The sequence below is a fragment of the Astatotilapia calliptera genome, chromosome 11 (genome assembly GCF_964374335.1).
Source record: "Astatotilapia calliptera chromosome 11, fAstCal68.1, whole genome shotgun sequence".
Classification (NCBI taxonomy): domain Eukaryota; kingdom Metazoa; phylum Chordata; class Actinopteri; order Cichliformes; family Cichlidae; genus Astatotilapia; species Astatotilapia calliptera.
In genome coordinates, this window is record NC_137432.1 from 5,816,977 (window position 1) to 5,831,681 (window position 14,705).

Below are 14,705 nucleotides of genomic sequence, written 5' to 3' on the forward strand. Positions count from 1 at the left end.
TGTTTATGGCTTTATCTTATAGAACTCAATATCTCCGTGCTGGGCAAACAGGTTTTGCAGCGGTTTGAGCTAAGATTTAAAAATTATTCACATAATGAAAACCTATACTTTGTCTCGGGCGAGTTTCCCATTCAAATGCACGTAACAGTGAGAAACGCATTGTCTTGGCGAAAGAAAGCATTTTTGTACAACTTCATATAAATCGCTGTAACTTTCGATAGAAGACTCAGACAAACATGTTTAGGGCTTTATCTTATGGAACTCAATATCCCCGTGCTGGGCAAACAGGTTTTGCAGCCGTTTGAGCTAAGATTTAAAAATTATTCACATAATGAAAACCTATACTTTGTCTCGGGGGAGTTTCCCATTCAAATGCACGTAACAGTGAGAAACGCATTGTCTTGGCGAAAGAAAGCATTTTTGTACAACTTCATATAAATCGCTGTAACTTTTGATAGAAGACTCAGACAAACATGTTTATGGCTTTATCTTATGGAACTCAATATCCCCGTGCTGGGCAAACAGGTTTTGCAGCCGTTTGAGCTAAGATTTAAAAATTATTCACATAATGAAAACCTATACTTTGTTTCAGGCGAGTTTCCCATTCAAATGCATGTAACAGTGAGAAACGCATTGTCTTGGCGAAAGAAAGCATTTTTGTACAACTTCATATAAATCGCTGTAACTTTTGATAGAAGACTCAGAAACACATGTTTAGGGCTTTATCTTATGGAACTCAATATCCCCGTGCTGGGCAAACAGGTTTTGCAGCCGTTTGAGCTAAGATTTTAAAATTATTCACATAATGAAAACCTATACTTTGTCTCAGGCGAGTTTCCCATTCAAATGCATGTAACAGTGAGAAACACACTGTCTTGGCGAAAGAAAGCATTTTTGTACAACTTCATATAAATCGCTGTAACTTTTGATAGAAGACTCAGAAACACATGTTTATGGCTTTATCTTATAGAACTCAATATCCCCGTGCTGGGCAAACAGGTTTTGCAGCCGTTTGAGCTAAGATTTTAAAATTATTCACATAATGAAAACCTATACTTTGTCTCGGGCGAGTTTCCCATTCAAATGCACGTAACAGTGAGAAACGCATTGTCTTGGCGAAAGAAAGCATTTTTGTACAACTTCATATAAATCGCTGTAACTTTTGATAGAAGACTCAGACAAACATGTTTAGGGCTTTATCTTATGGAACTCAATATCCCCGTGCTGGGGAAACAGGTTTTGCAGCCGTTTGAGCTAAGATTTAAAAATTATTCACATAATGAAAACCTATACTTTGTCTCGGGCGAGTTTCCCATTCAAATGCACGTAACAGTGAGAAACGCATTGTCTTGGCGAAAGAAAGCATTTTTGTACAACTTCATATAAATCGCTGTAACTTTCGATAGAAGACTCAGACAAACATGTTTAGGGCTTTATCTTATGGAACTCAATATCCCCGTGCTGGGCAAACAGGTTTTGCAGCCGTTTGAGCTAAGATTTAAAAATTATTCACATAATGAAAACCTATACTTTGTCTCGGGGGAGTTTCCCATTCAAATGCACGTAACAGTGAGAAACGCATTGTCTTGGCGAAAGAAAGCATTTTTGTACAACTTCATATAAATCGCTGTAACTTTTGATAGAAGACTCAGACAAACATGTTTATGGCTTTATCTTATGGAACTCAATATCCCCGTGCTGGGCAAACAGGTTTTGCAGCCGTTTGAGCTAAGATTTAAAAATTATTCACATAATGAAAACCTATACTTTGTTTCAGGCGAGTTTCCCATTCAAATGCATGTAACAGTGAGAAACGCATTGTCTTGGCGAAAGAAAGCATTTTTGTACAACTTCATATAAATCGCTGTAACTTTTGATAGAAGACTCAGACAAACATGTTTAGGGCTTTATCTTATGGAACTCAATATCCCCGTGCTGGGCAAACAGGTTTTGCAGCCGTTTGAGCTAAGATTTTAAAATTATTCACATAATGAAAACCTATACTTTGTCTCGGGCGAGTTTCCCATTCAAATGCATGTACAGTGAGAAACACACTGTCTTGGCGAAAGAAAGCATTTTTGTACAACTTCATATAAATCGCTGTAACTTTCGATAGAAGACTCAGACAAACATGTTTATGGTTTTATCTTATAGAACTCAATATCCCCGTGCTGGGCAAACAGGTTTTGCAGCCGTTTGAGCTAAGATTTAAAAATTATTCACATAATGAAAACCTATACTTTGTCTCGGGCGAGTTTCCCATTCAAATGCACGTAACAGTGAGAAACGCATTGTCTTGGCGAAAGAAAGCATTTTTGTACAACTTCATATAAATCGCTGTAACTTTTGATAGAAGACTCAGACAAACATGTTTAGGGCTTTATCTTATGGAACTCAATATCCCCGTGCTGGGCAAACAGGTTTTGCAGCCGTTTGAGCTAAGATTTAAAAATTATTCACATAATGAAAACCTATACTTTGTCTCGGGGGAGTTTCCCATTCAAATGCACGTAACAGTGAGAAACACATTGTCTTGGCGAAAGAAAGCATTTTTGTACAACTTCATATAAATCGCTGTAACTTTTGATAGAAGACTCAGAAACACATGTTTATGGCTTTATCTTATAGAACTCAATATCTCCGTGCTGGGCAAACAGGTTTTGCAGCCGTTTGAGCTAAGATTTTAAAATTATTCACATAATGAAAACCTATACTTTGTCTCGGGCGAGTTTCCCATTCAAATGCATGTACAGTGAGAAACACACTGTCTTGGCGAAAGAAAGCATTTTTGTACAACTTCATATAAATCGCTGTAACTTTCGATAGAAGACTCAGACAAACATGTTTATGGTTTTATCTTATAGAACTCAATATCCCCGTGCTGGGCAAACAGGTTTTGCAGCCGTTTGAGCTAAGATTTAAAAATTATTCACATAATGAAAACCTATACTTTGTCTCGGGCGAGTTTCCCATTCAAATGCACGTAACAGTGAGAAACGCATTGTCTTGGCGAAAGAAAGCATTTTTGTACAACTTCATATAAATCGCTGTAACTTTTGATAGAAGACTCAGACAAACATGTTTAGGGCTTTATCTTATGGAACTCAATATCCCCGTGCTGGGCAAACAGGTTTTGCAGCCGTTTGAGCTAAGATTTAAAAATTATTCACATAATGAAAACCTATACTTTGTCTCGGGCGAGTTTCCCATTCAAATGCACGTAACAGTGAGAAACGCATTGTCTTGGCGAAAGAAAGCATTTTTGTACAACTTCATATAAATCGCTGTAACTTTTGATAGAAGACTCGGACAAACATGTTTAGGGCTTTATCTTATGGAACTCAATATCCCCGTGCTGGGCAAACAGGTTTTGCAGCCGTTTGAGCTAAGATTTAAAAATTATTCACATAATGAAAACCTATACTTTGTCTCGGGCGAGTTTCCCATTCAAATGCACGTAACAGTGAGAAACGCATTGTCTTGGCGAAAGAAAGCATTTTTGTACAACTTCATATAAATCGCTGTAACTTTTGATAGAAGACTCGGACAAACATGTTTAGGGCTTTATCTTATGGAACTCAATATCCCCGTGCTGGGCAAACAGGTTTTGCAGCCGTTTGAGCTAAGATTTTAAAATTATTCACATAATGAAAACCTATACTTTGTCTCGGGCGAGTTTCCCATTCAAATGCACGTAACAGTGAGAAACGCATTGTCTTGGCGAAAGAAAGCATTTTTGTACAACTTCATATAAATCGCTGTAACTTTTGATAGAAGACTCAGACAAACATGTTTAGGGCTTTATCTTATGGAACTCAATATCCCCGTGCTGGGCAAACAGGTTTTGCAGCCGTTTGAGCTAAGATTTTAAAATTATTCACATAATGAAAACCTATACTTTGTTTCAGGCGAGTTTCCCATTCAAATGCATGTAACAGTGAGAAACGCATTGTCTTGGCGAAAGAAAGCATTTTTGTACAACTTCATATAAATCGCTGTAACTTTTGATAGAAGACTCAGAAACACATGTTTAGGGCTTTATCTTATGGAACTCAATATCCCCGTGCTGGGCAAACAGGTTTTGCAGCCGTTTGAGCTAAGATTTTAAAATTATTCACATAATGAAAACCTATACTTTGTTTCAGGCGAGTTTCCCATTCAAATGCATGTAACAGTGAGAAACGCATTGTCTTGGCGAAAGAAAGCATTTTTGTACAACTTCATATAAATCGCTGTAACTTTTGATAGAAGACTCAGACAAACATGTTTATGGCTTTATCTTATGGAACTCAATATCCCCGTGCTGGGCAAACAGGTTTTGCAGCCGTTTGAGCTAAGATTTAAAAATTATTCACATAATGAAAACCTATACTTTGTCTCGGGCGAGTTTCCCATTCAAATGCATGTAACAGTGAGAAACACACTGTCTTGGCGAAAGAAAGCATTTTTGTACAACTTCATATAAATCGCTGTAACTTTTGATAGAAGACTCGGACAAACATGTTTAGGGCTTTATCTTATGGAACTCAATATCCCCGTGCTGGGCAAACAGGTTTTGCAGCCGTTTGAGCTAAGATTTTAAAATTATTCACATAATGAAAACCTATACTTTGTCTCGGGCGAGTTTCCCATTCAAATGCATGTAACAGTGAGAAACGCATTGTCTTGGCGAAAGAAAGCATTTTTGTACAACTTCATATAAATCGCTGTAACTTTTGATAGAAGACTCAGAAACACATGTTTAGGGCTTTATCTTATGGAACTCAATATCCCCGTGCTGGGCAAACAGGTTTTGCAGCCGTTTGAGCTAAGATTTTAAAATTATTCACATAATGAAAACCTATACTTTGTTTCAGGCGAGTTTCCCATTCAAATGCATGTAACAGTGAGAAACGCATTGTCTTGGCGAAAGAAAGCATTTTTGTACAACTTCATATAAATCGCTGTAACTTTCGATAGAAGACTCAGACAAACATGTTTATGGTTTTATCTTATAGAACTCAATATCCCCGTGCTGGGCAAACAGGTTTTGCAGCCGTTTGAGCTAAGATTTAAAAATTATTCACATAATGAAAACCTATACTTTGTCTCGGGCGAGTTTCCCATTCAAATGCACGTAACAGTGAGAAACGCATTGTCTTGGCGAAAGAAAGCATTTTTGTACAACTTCATATAAATCGCTGTAACTTTTGATAGAAGACTCGGACAAACATGTTTAGGGCTTTATCTTATGGAACTCAATATCCCCGTGCTGGGCAAACAGGTTTTGCAGCCGTTTGAGCTAAGATTTTAAAATTATTCACATAATGAAAACCTATACTTTGTCTCGGGCGAGTTTCCCATTCAAATGCACGTAACAGTGAGAAACGCATTGTCTTGGCGAAAGAAAGCATTTTTGTACAACTTCATATAAATCGCTGTAACTTTTGATAGAAGACTCAGACAAACATGTTTAGGGCTTTATCTTATGGAACTCAATATCCCCGTGCTGGGCAAACAGGTTTTGCAGCCGTTTGAGCTAAGATTTTAAAATTATTCACATAATGAAAACCTATACTTTGTTTCAGGCGAGTTTCCCATTCAAATGCATGTAACAGTGAGAAACGCATTGTCTTGGCGAAAGAAAGCATTTTTGTACAACTTCATATAAATCGCTGTAACTTTTGATAGAAGACTCAGAAACACATGTTTAGGGCTTTATCTTATGGAACTCAATATCCCCGTGCTGGGCAAACAGGTTTTGCAGCCGTTTGAGCTAAGATTTTAAAATTATTCACATAATGAAAACCTATACTTTGTTTCAGGCGAGTTTCCCATTCAAATGCATGTAACAGTGAGAAACGCATTGTCTTGGCGAAAGAAAGCATTTTTGTACAACTTCATATAAATCGCTGTAACTTTTGATAGAAGACTCAGACAAACATGTTTATGGCTTTATCTTATGGAACTCAATATCCCCGTGCTGGGCAAACAGGTTTTGCAGCCGTTTGAGCTAAGATTTAAAAATTATTCACATAATGAAAACCTATACTTTGTCTCGGGCGAGTTTCCCATTCAAATGCATGTAACAGTGAGAAACACACTGTCTTGGCGAAAGAAAGCATTTTTGTACAACTTCATATAAATCGCTGTAACTTTTGATAGAAGACTCGGACAAACATGTTTAGGGCTTTATCTTATGGAACTCAATATCCCCGTGCTGGGCAAACAGGTTTTGCAGCCGTTTGAGCTAAGATTTAAAAATTATTCACATAATGAAAACCTATACTTTGTTTCAGGCGAGTTTCCCATTCAAATGCATGTAACAGTGAGAAACGCATTGTCTTGGCGAAAGAAAGCATTTTTGTACAACTTCATATAAATCGCTGTAACTTTTGATAGAAGACTCAGACAAACATGTTTAGGGCTTTATCTTATGGAACTCAATATCCCCGTGCTGGGCAAACAGGTTTTGCAGCCGTTTGAGCTAAGATTTTAAAATTATTCACATAATGAAAACCTATACTTTGTCTCGGGCGAGTTTCCCATTCAAATGCATGTACAGTGAGAAACACACTGTCTTGGCGAAAGAAAGCATTTTTGTACAACTTCATATAAATCGCTGTAACTTTTGATAGAAGACTCAGACAAACATGTTTATGGCTTTATCTTATGGAACTCAATATCCCCGTGCTGGGCAAACAGGTTTTGCAGCCGTTTGAGCTAAGATTTAAAAATTATTCACATAATGAAAACCTATACTTTGTTTCAGGCGAGTTTCCCATTCAAATGCATGTAACAGTGAGAAACGCATTGTCTTGGCGAAAGAAAGCATTTTTGTACAACTTCATATAAATCGCTGTAACTTTTGATAGAAGACTCAGACAAACATGTTTAGGGCTTTATCTTATGGAACTCAATATCCCCGTGCTGGGCAAACAGGTTTTGCAGCCGTTTGAGCTAAGATTTTAAAATTATTCACATAATGAAAACCTATACTTTGTCTCGGGCGAGTTTCCCATTCAAATGCATGTACAGTGAGAAACACACTGTCTTGGCGAAAGAAAGCATTTTTGTACAACTTCATATAAATCGCTGTAACTTTTGATAGAAGACTCAGAAACACATGTTTATGGCTTTATCTTATGGAACTCAATATCCCCGTGCTGGGCAAACAGGTTTTGCAGCCGTTTGAGCTAAGATTTAAAAATTATTCACATAATGAAAACCTATACTTTGTTTCAGGCGAGTTTCCCATTCAAATGCATGTAACAGTGAGAACCGTATTGTCTTGGCGAAAGAAAGCATTTTTGTACAACTTCATATAAATCGCTGTAACTTTTGATAGAAGACTCAGACAAACATGTTTAGGGCTTTATCTTATGGAACTCAATATCCCCGTGCTGGGCAAACAGGTTTTGCAGCCGTTTGAGCTAAGATTTTAAAATTATTCACATAATGAAAACCTATACTTTGTCTCGGGCGAGTTTCCCATTCAAATGCATGTACAGTGAGAAACACACTGTCTTGGCGAAAGAAAGCATTTTTGTACAACTTCATATAAATCGCTGTAACTTTCGATAGAAGACTCAGACAAACATGTTTATGGTTTTATCTTATAGAACTCAATATCCCCGTGCTGGGCAAACAGGTTTTGCAGCCGTTTGAGCTAAGATTTAAAAATTATTCACATAATGAAAACCTATACTTTGTCTCGGGCGAGTTTCCCATTCAAATGCACGTAACAGTGAGAAACGCATTGTCTTGGCGAAAGAAAGCATTTTTGTACAACTTCATATAAATCGCTGTAACTTTTGATAGAAGACTCAGACAAACATGTTTAGGGCTTTATCTTATGGAACTCAATATCCCCGTGCTGGGCAAACAGGTTTTGCAGCCGTTTGAGCTAAGATTTTAAAATTATTCACATAATGAAAACCTATACTTTGTTTCAGGCGAGTTTCCCATTCAAATGCATGTAACAGTGAGAAACGCATTGTCTTGGCGAAAGAAAGCATTTTTGTACAACTTCATATAAATCGCTGTAACTTTTGATAGAAGACTCAGACAAACATGTTTATGGCTTTATCTTATGGAACTCAATATCCCCGTGCTGGGCAAACAGGTTTTGCAGCCGTTTGAGCTAAGATTTAAAAATTATTCACATAATGAAAACCTATACTTTGTCTCGGGCGAGTTTCCCATTCAAATGCATGTAACAGTGAGAAACACACTGTCTTGGCGAAAGAAAGCATTTTTGTACAACTTCATATAAATCGCTGTAACTTTTGATAGAAGACTCAGAAACACATGTTTAGGGCTTTATCTTATGGAACTCAATATCCCCGTGCTGGGCAAACAGGTTTTGCAGCCGTTTGAGCTAAGATTTAAAAATTATTCACATAATGAAAACCTATACTTTGTTTCAGGCGAGTTTCCCATTCAAATGCATGTAACAGTGAGAACCGTATTGTCTTGGCGAAAGAAAGCATTTTTGTACAACTTCATATAAATCGCTGTAACTTTTGATAGAAGACTCAGACAAACATGTTTAGGGCTTTATCTTATGGAACTCAATATCCCCGTGCTGGGCAAACAGGTTTTGCAGCCGTTTGAGCTAAGATTTTAAAATTATTCACATAATGAAAACCTATACTTTGTCTCGGGCGAGTTTCCCATTCAAATGCATGTACAGTGAGAAACACACTGTCTTGGCGAAAGAAAGCATTTTTGTACAACTTCATATAAATCGCTGTAACTTTCGATAGAAGACTCAGACAAACATGTTTATGGTTTTATCTTATAGAACTCAATATCCCCGTGCTGGGCAAACAGGTTTTGCAGCCGTTTGAGCTAAGATTTAAAAATTATTCACATAATGAAAACCTATACTTTGTCTCGGGCGAGTTTCCCATTCAAATGCACGTAACAGTGAGAAACGCATTGTCTTGGCGAAAGAAAGCATTTTTGTACAACTTCATATAAATCGCTGTAACTTTTGATAGAAGACTCAGACAAACATGTTTAGGGCTTTATCTTATGGAACTCAATATCCCCGTGCTGGGCAAACAGGTTTTGCAGCCGTTTGAGCTAAGATTTAAAAATTATTCACATAATGAAAACCTATACTTTGTCTCGGGCGAGTTTCCCATTCAAATGCACGTAACAGTGAGAAACGCATTGTCTTGGCGAAAGAAAGCATTTTTGTACAACTTCATATAAATCGCTGTAACTTTTGATAGAAGACTCGGACAAACATGTTTAGGGCTTTATCTTATGGAACTCAATATCCCCGTGCTGGGCAAACAGGTTTTGCAGCCGTTTGAGCTAAGATTTTAAAATTATTCACATAATGAAAACCTATACTTTGTTTCAGGCGAGTTTCCCATTCAAATGCATGTAACAGTGAGAAACACACTGTCTTGGCGAAAGAAAGCATTTTTGTACAACTTCATATAAATCGCTGTAACTTTCGATAGAAGACTCAGACAAACATGTTTATGGTTTTATCTTATAGAACTCAATATCCCCGTGCTGGGCAAACAGGTTTTGCAGCCGTTTGAGCTAAGATTTAAAAATTATTCACATAATGAAAACCTATACTTTGTCTCGGGCGAGTTTCCCATTCAAATGCATGTAACAGTGAGAAACACACTGTCTTGGCGAAAGAAAGCATTTTTGTACAACTTCATATAAATCGCTGTAACTTTTGATAGAAGACTCGGACAAACATGTTTAGGGCTTTATCTTATGGAACTCAATATCCCCGTGCTGGGCAAACAGGTTTTGCAGCCGTTTGAGCTAAGATTTAAAAATTATTCACATAATGAAAACCTATACTTTGTCTCGGGCGAGTTTCCCATTCAAATGCATGTAACAGTGAGAAACGCATTGTCTTGGCGAAAGAAAGCATTTTTGTACAACTTCATATAAATCGCTGTAACTTTTGATAGAAGACTCAGAAACACATGTTTAGGGCTTTATCTTATGGAACTCAATATCCCCGTGCTGGGCAAACAGGTTTTGCAGCCGTTTGAGCTAAGATTTAAAAATTATTCACATAATGAAAACCTATACTTTGTTTCAGGCGAGTTTCCCATTCAAATGCATGTAACAGTGAGAAACGCATTGTCTTGGCGAAAGAAAGCATTTTTGTACAACTTCATATAAATCGCTGTAACTTTCGATAGAAGACTCAGACAAACATGTTTATGGTTTTATCTTATAGAACTCAATATCCCCGTGCTGGGCAAACAGGTTTTGCAGCCGTTTGAGCTAAGATTTAAAAATTATTCACATAATGAAAACCTATACTTTGTCTCGGGCGAGTTTCCCATTCAAATGCACGTAACAGTGAGAAACGCATTGTCTTGGCGAAAGAAAGCATTTTTGTACAACTTCATATAAATCGCTGTAACTTTTGATAGAAGACTCAGACAAACATGTTTATGGTTTTATCTTATAGAACTCAATATCCCCGTGCTGGGCAAACAGGTTTTGCAGCCGTTTGAGCTAAGATTTAAAAATTATTCACATAATGAAAACCTATACTTTGTTTCAGGCGAGTTTCCCATTCAAATGCATGTAACAGTGAGAACCGTATTGTCTTGGCGAAAGAAAGCATTTTTGTACAACTTCATATAAATCGCTGTAACTTTTGATAGAAGACTCAGACAAACATGTTTAGGGCTTTATCTTATGGAACTCAATATCCCCGTGCTGGGCAAACAGGTTTTGCAGCCGTTTGAGCTAAGATTTTAAAATTATTCACATAATGAAAACCTATACTTTGTCTCGGGCGAGTTTCCCATTCAAATGCACGTAACAGTGAGAAACGCATTGTCTTGGCGAAAGAAAGCATTTTTGTACAACTTCATATAAATCGCTGTAACTTTTGATAGAAGACTCAGACAAACATGTTTAGGGCTTTATCTTATGGAACTCAATATCCCCGTGCTGGGCAAACAGGTTTTGCAGCCGTTTGAGCTAAGATTTAAAAATTATTCACATAATGAAAACCTATACTTTGTCTCGGGCGAGTTTCCCATTCAAATGCACGTAACAGTGAGAAACGCATTGTCTTGGCGAAAGAAAGCATTTTTGTACAACTTCATATAAATCGCTGTAACTTTTGATAGAAGACTCAGACAAACATGTTTATGGTTTTATCTTATAGAACTCAATATCCCCGTGCTGGGCAAACAGGTTTTGCAGCCGTTTGAGCTAAGATTTAAAAATTATTCACATAATGAAAACCTATACTTTGTCTCGGGCGAGTTTCCCATTCAAATGCACGTAACAGTGAGAAACGCATTGTCTTGGCGAAAGAAAGCATTTTTGTACAACTTCATATAAATCGCTGTAACTTTTGATAGAAGACTCAGAAACACATGTTTATGGCTTTATCTTATGGAACTCAATATCCCCGTGCTGGGCAAACAGGTTTTGCAGCCGTTTGAGCTAAGATTTAAAAATTATTCACATAATGAAAACCTATACTTTGTTTCAGGCGAGTTTCCCATTCAAATGCATGTAACAGTGAGAAACACACTGTCTTGGCGAAAGAAAGCATTTTTGTACAACTTCATATAAATCGCTGTAACTTTCGATAGAAGACTCAGACAAACATGTTTATGGTTTTATCTTATAGAACTCAATATCTCCGTGCTGGGCAAACAGGTTTTGCAGCCGTTTGAGCTAAGATTTAAAAATTATTCACATAATGAAAACCTATACTTTGTCTCGGGCGAGTTTCCCATTCAAATGCACGTAACAGTGAGAAACGCATTGTCTTGGCGAAAGAAAGCATTTTTGTACAACTTCATATAAATCGCTGTAACTTTTGATAGAAGACTCAGACAAACATGTTTAGGGCTTTATCTTATGGAACTCAATATCCCCGTGCTGGGCAAACAGGTTTTGCAGCCGTTTGAGCTAAGATTTAAAAATTATTCACATAATGAAAACCTATACTTTGTCTCGGGCGAGTTTCCCATTCAAATGCACGTAACAGTGAGAAACGCATTGTCTTGGCGAAAGAAAGCATTTTTGTACAACTTCATATAAATCGCTGTAACTTTTGATAGAAGACTCAGACAAACATGTTTATGGCTTTATCTTATGGAACTCAATATCCCCGTGCTGGGCAAACAGGTTTTGCAGCCGTTTGAGCTAAGATTTAAAAATTATTCACATAATGAAAACCTATACTTTGTCTCGGGCGAGTTTCCCATTCAAATGCACGTAACAGTGAGAAACGCATTGTCTTGGCGAAAGAAAGCATTTTTGTACAACTTCATATAAATCGCTGTAACTTTCGATAGAAGACTCAGACAAACATGTTTAGGGCTTTATCTTATGGAACTCAATATCCCCGTGCTGGGCAAACAGGTTTTGCAGCCGTTTGAGCTAAGATTTAAAAATTATTCACATAATGAAAACCTATACTTTGTCTCGGGGGAGTTTCCCATTCAAATGCACGTAACAGTGAGAAACGCATTGTCTTGGCGAAAGAAAGCATTTTTGTACAACTTCATATAAATCGCTGTAACTTTTGATAGAAGACTCAGACAAACATGTTTAGGGCTTTATCTTATGGAACTCAATATCCCCGTGCTGGGCAAACAGGTTTTGCAGCCGTTTGAGCTAAGATTTAAAAATTATTCACATAATGAAAACCTATACTTTGTTTCAGGCGAGTTTCCCATTCAAATGCATGTAACAGTGAGAAACGCATTGTCTTGGCGAAAGAAAGCATTTTTGTACAACTTCATATAAATCGCTGTAACCTTTGATAGAAGACTCAGAAACACATGTTTAGGGCTTTATCTTATGGAACTCAATATCCCCGTGCTGGGCAAACAGGTTTTGCAGCCGTTTGAGCTAAGATTTTAAAATTATTCACATAATGAAAACCTATACTTTGTTTCAGGCGAGTTTCCCATTCAAATGCATGTAACAGTGAGAAACGCATTGTCTTGGCGAAAGAAAGCATTTTTGTACAACTTCATATAAATCGCTGTAACTTTTGATAGAAGACTCAGACAAACATGTTTATGGCTTTATCTTATGGAACTCAATATCCCCGTGCTGGGCAAACAGGTTTTGCAGCCGTTTGAGCTAAGATTTAAAAATTATTCACATAATGAAAACCTATACTTTGTCTCGGGCGAGTTTCCCATTCAAATGCATGTAACAGTGAGAAACACACTGTCTTGGCGAAAGAAAGCATTTTTGTACAACTTCATATAAATCGCTGTAACTTTTGATAGAAGACTCGGACAAACATGTTTAGGGCTTTATCTTATGGAACTCAATATCCCCGTGCTGGGCAAACAGGTTTTGCAGCCGTTTGAGCTAAGATTTAAAAATTATTCACATAATGAAAACCTATACTTTGTCTCGGGCGAGTTTCCCATTCAAATGCATGTAACAGTGAGAAACGCATTGTCTTGGCGAAAGAAAGCATTTTTGTACAACTTCATATAAATCGCTGTAACTTTTGATAGAAGACTCAGAAACACATGTTTAGGGCTTTATCTTATGGAACTCAATATCCCCGTGCTGGGCAAACAGGTTTTGCAGCCGTTTGAGCTAAGATTTTAAAATTATTCACATAATGAAAACCTATACTTTGTTTCAGGCGAGTTTCCCATTCAAATGCATGTAACAGTGAGAAACGCATTGTCTTGGCGAAAGAAAGCATTTTTGTACAACTTCATATAAATCGCTGTAACTTTCGATAGAAGACTCAGACAAACATGTTTATGGTTTTATCTTATAGAACTCAATATCTCCGTGCTGGGCAAACAGGTTTTGCAGCCGTTTGAGCTAAGATTTAAAAATTATTCACATAATGAAAACCTATACTTTGTCTCGGGCGAGTTTCCCATTCAAATGCACGTAACAGTGAGAAACGCATTGTCTTGGCGAAAGAAAGCATTTTTGTACAACTTCATATAAATCGCTGTAACTTTTGATAGAAGACTCAGACAAACATGTTTATGGTTTTATCTTATAGAACTCAATATCCCCGTGCTGGGCAAACAGGTTTTGCAGCCGTTTGAGCTAAGATTTAAAAATTATTCACATAATGAAAACCTATACTTTGTCTCGGGCGAGTTTCCCATTCAAATGCACGTAACAGTGAGAAACGCATTGTCTTGGCGAAAGAAAGCATTTTTGTACAACTTCATATAAATCGCTGTAACTTTTGATAGAAGACTCAGAAACACATGTTTATGGCTTTATCTTATGGAACTCAATATCCCCGTGCTGGGCAAACAGGTTTTGCAGCCGTTTGAGCTAAGATTTAAAAATTATTCACATAATGAAAACCTATACTTTGTTTCAGGCGAGTTTCCCATTCAAATGCATGTAACAGTGAGAACCGTATTGTCTTGGCGAAAGAAAGCATTTTTGTACAACTTCATATAAATCGCTGTAACTTTTGATAGAAGACTCAGACAAACATGTTTAGGGCTTTATCTTATGGAACTCAATATCCCCGTGCTGGGCAAACAGGTTTTGCAGCCGTTTGAGCTAAGATTTTAAAATTATTCACATAATGAAAACCTATACTTTGTCTCGGGCGAGTTTCCCATTCAAATGCATGTACAGTGAGAAACACACTGTCTTGGCGAAAGAAAGCATTTTTGTACAACTTCATATAAATCGCTGTAACTTTCGATAGAAGACTCAGACAAACATGTTTATGGTTTTATCTT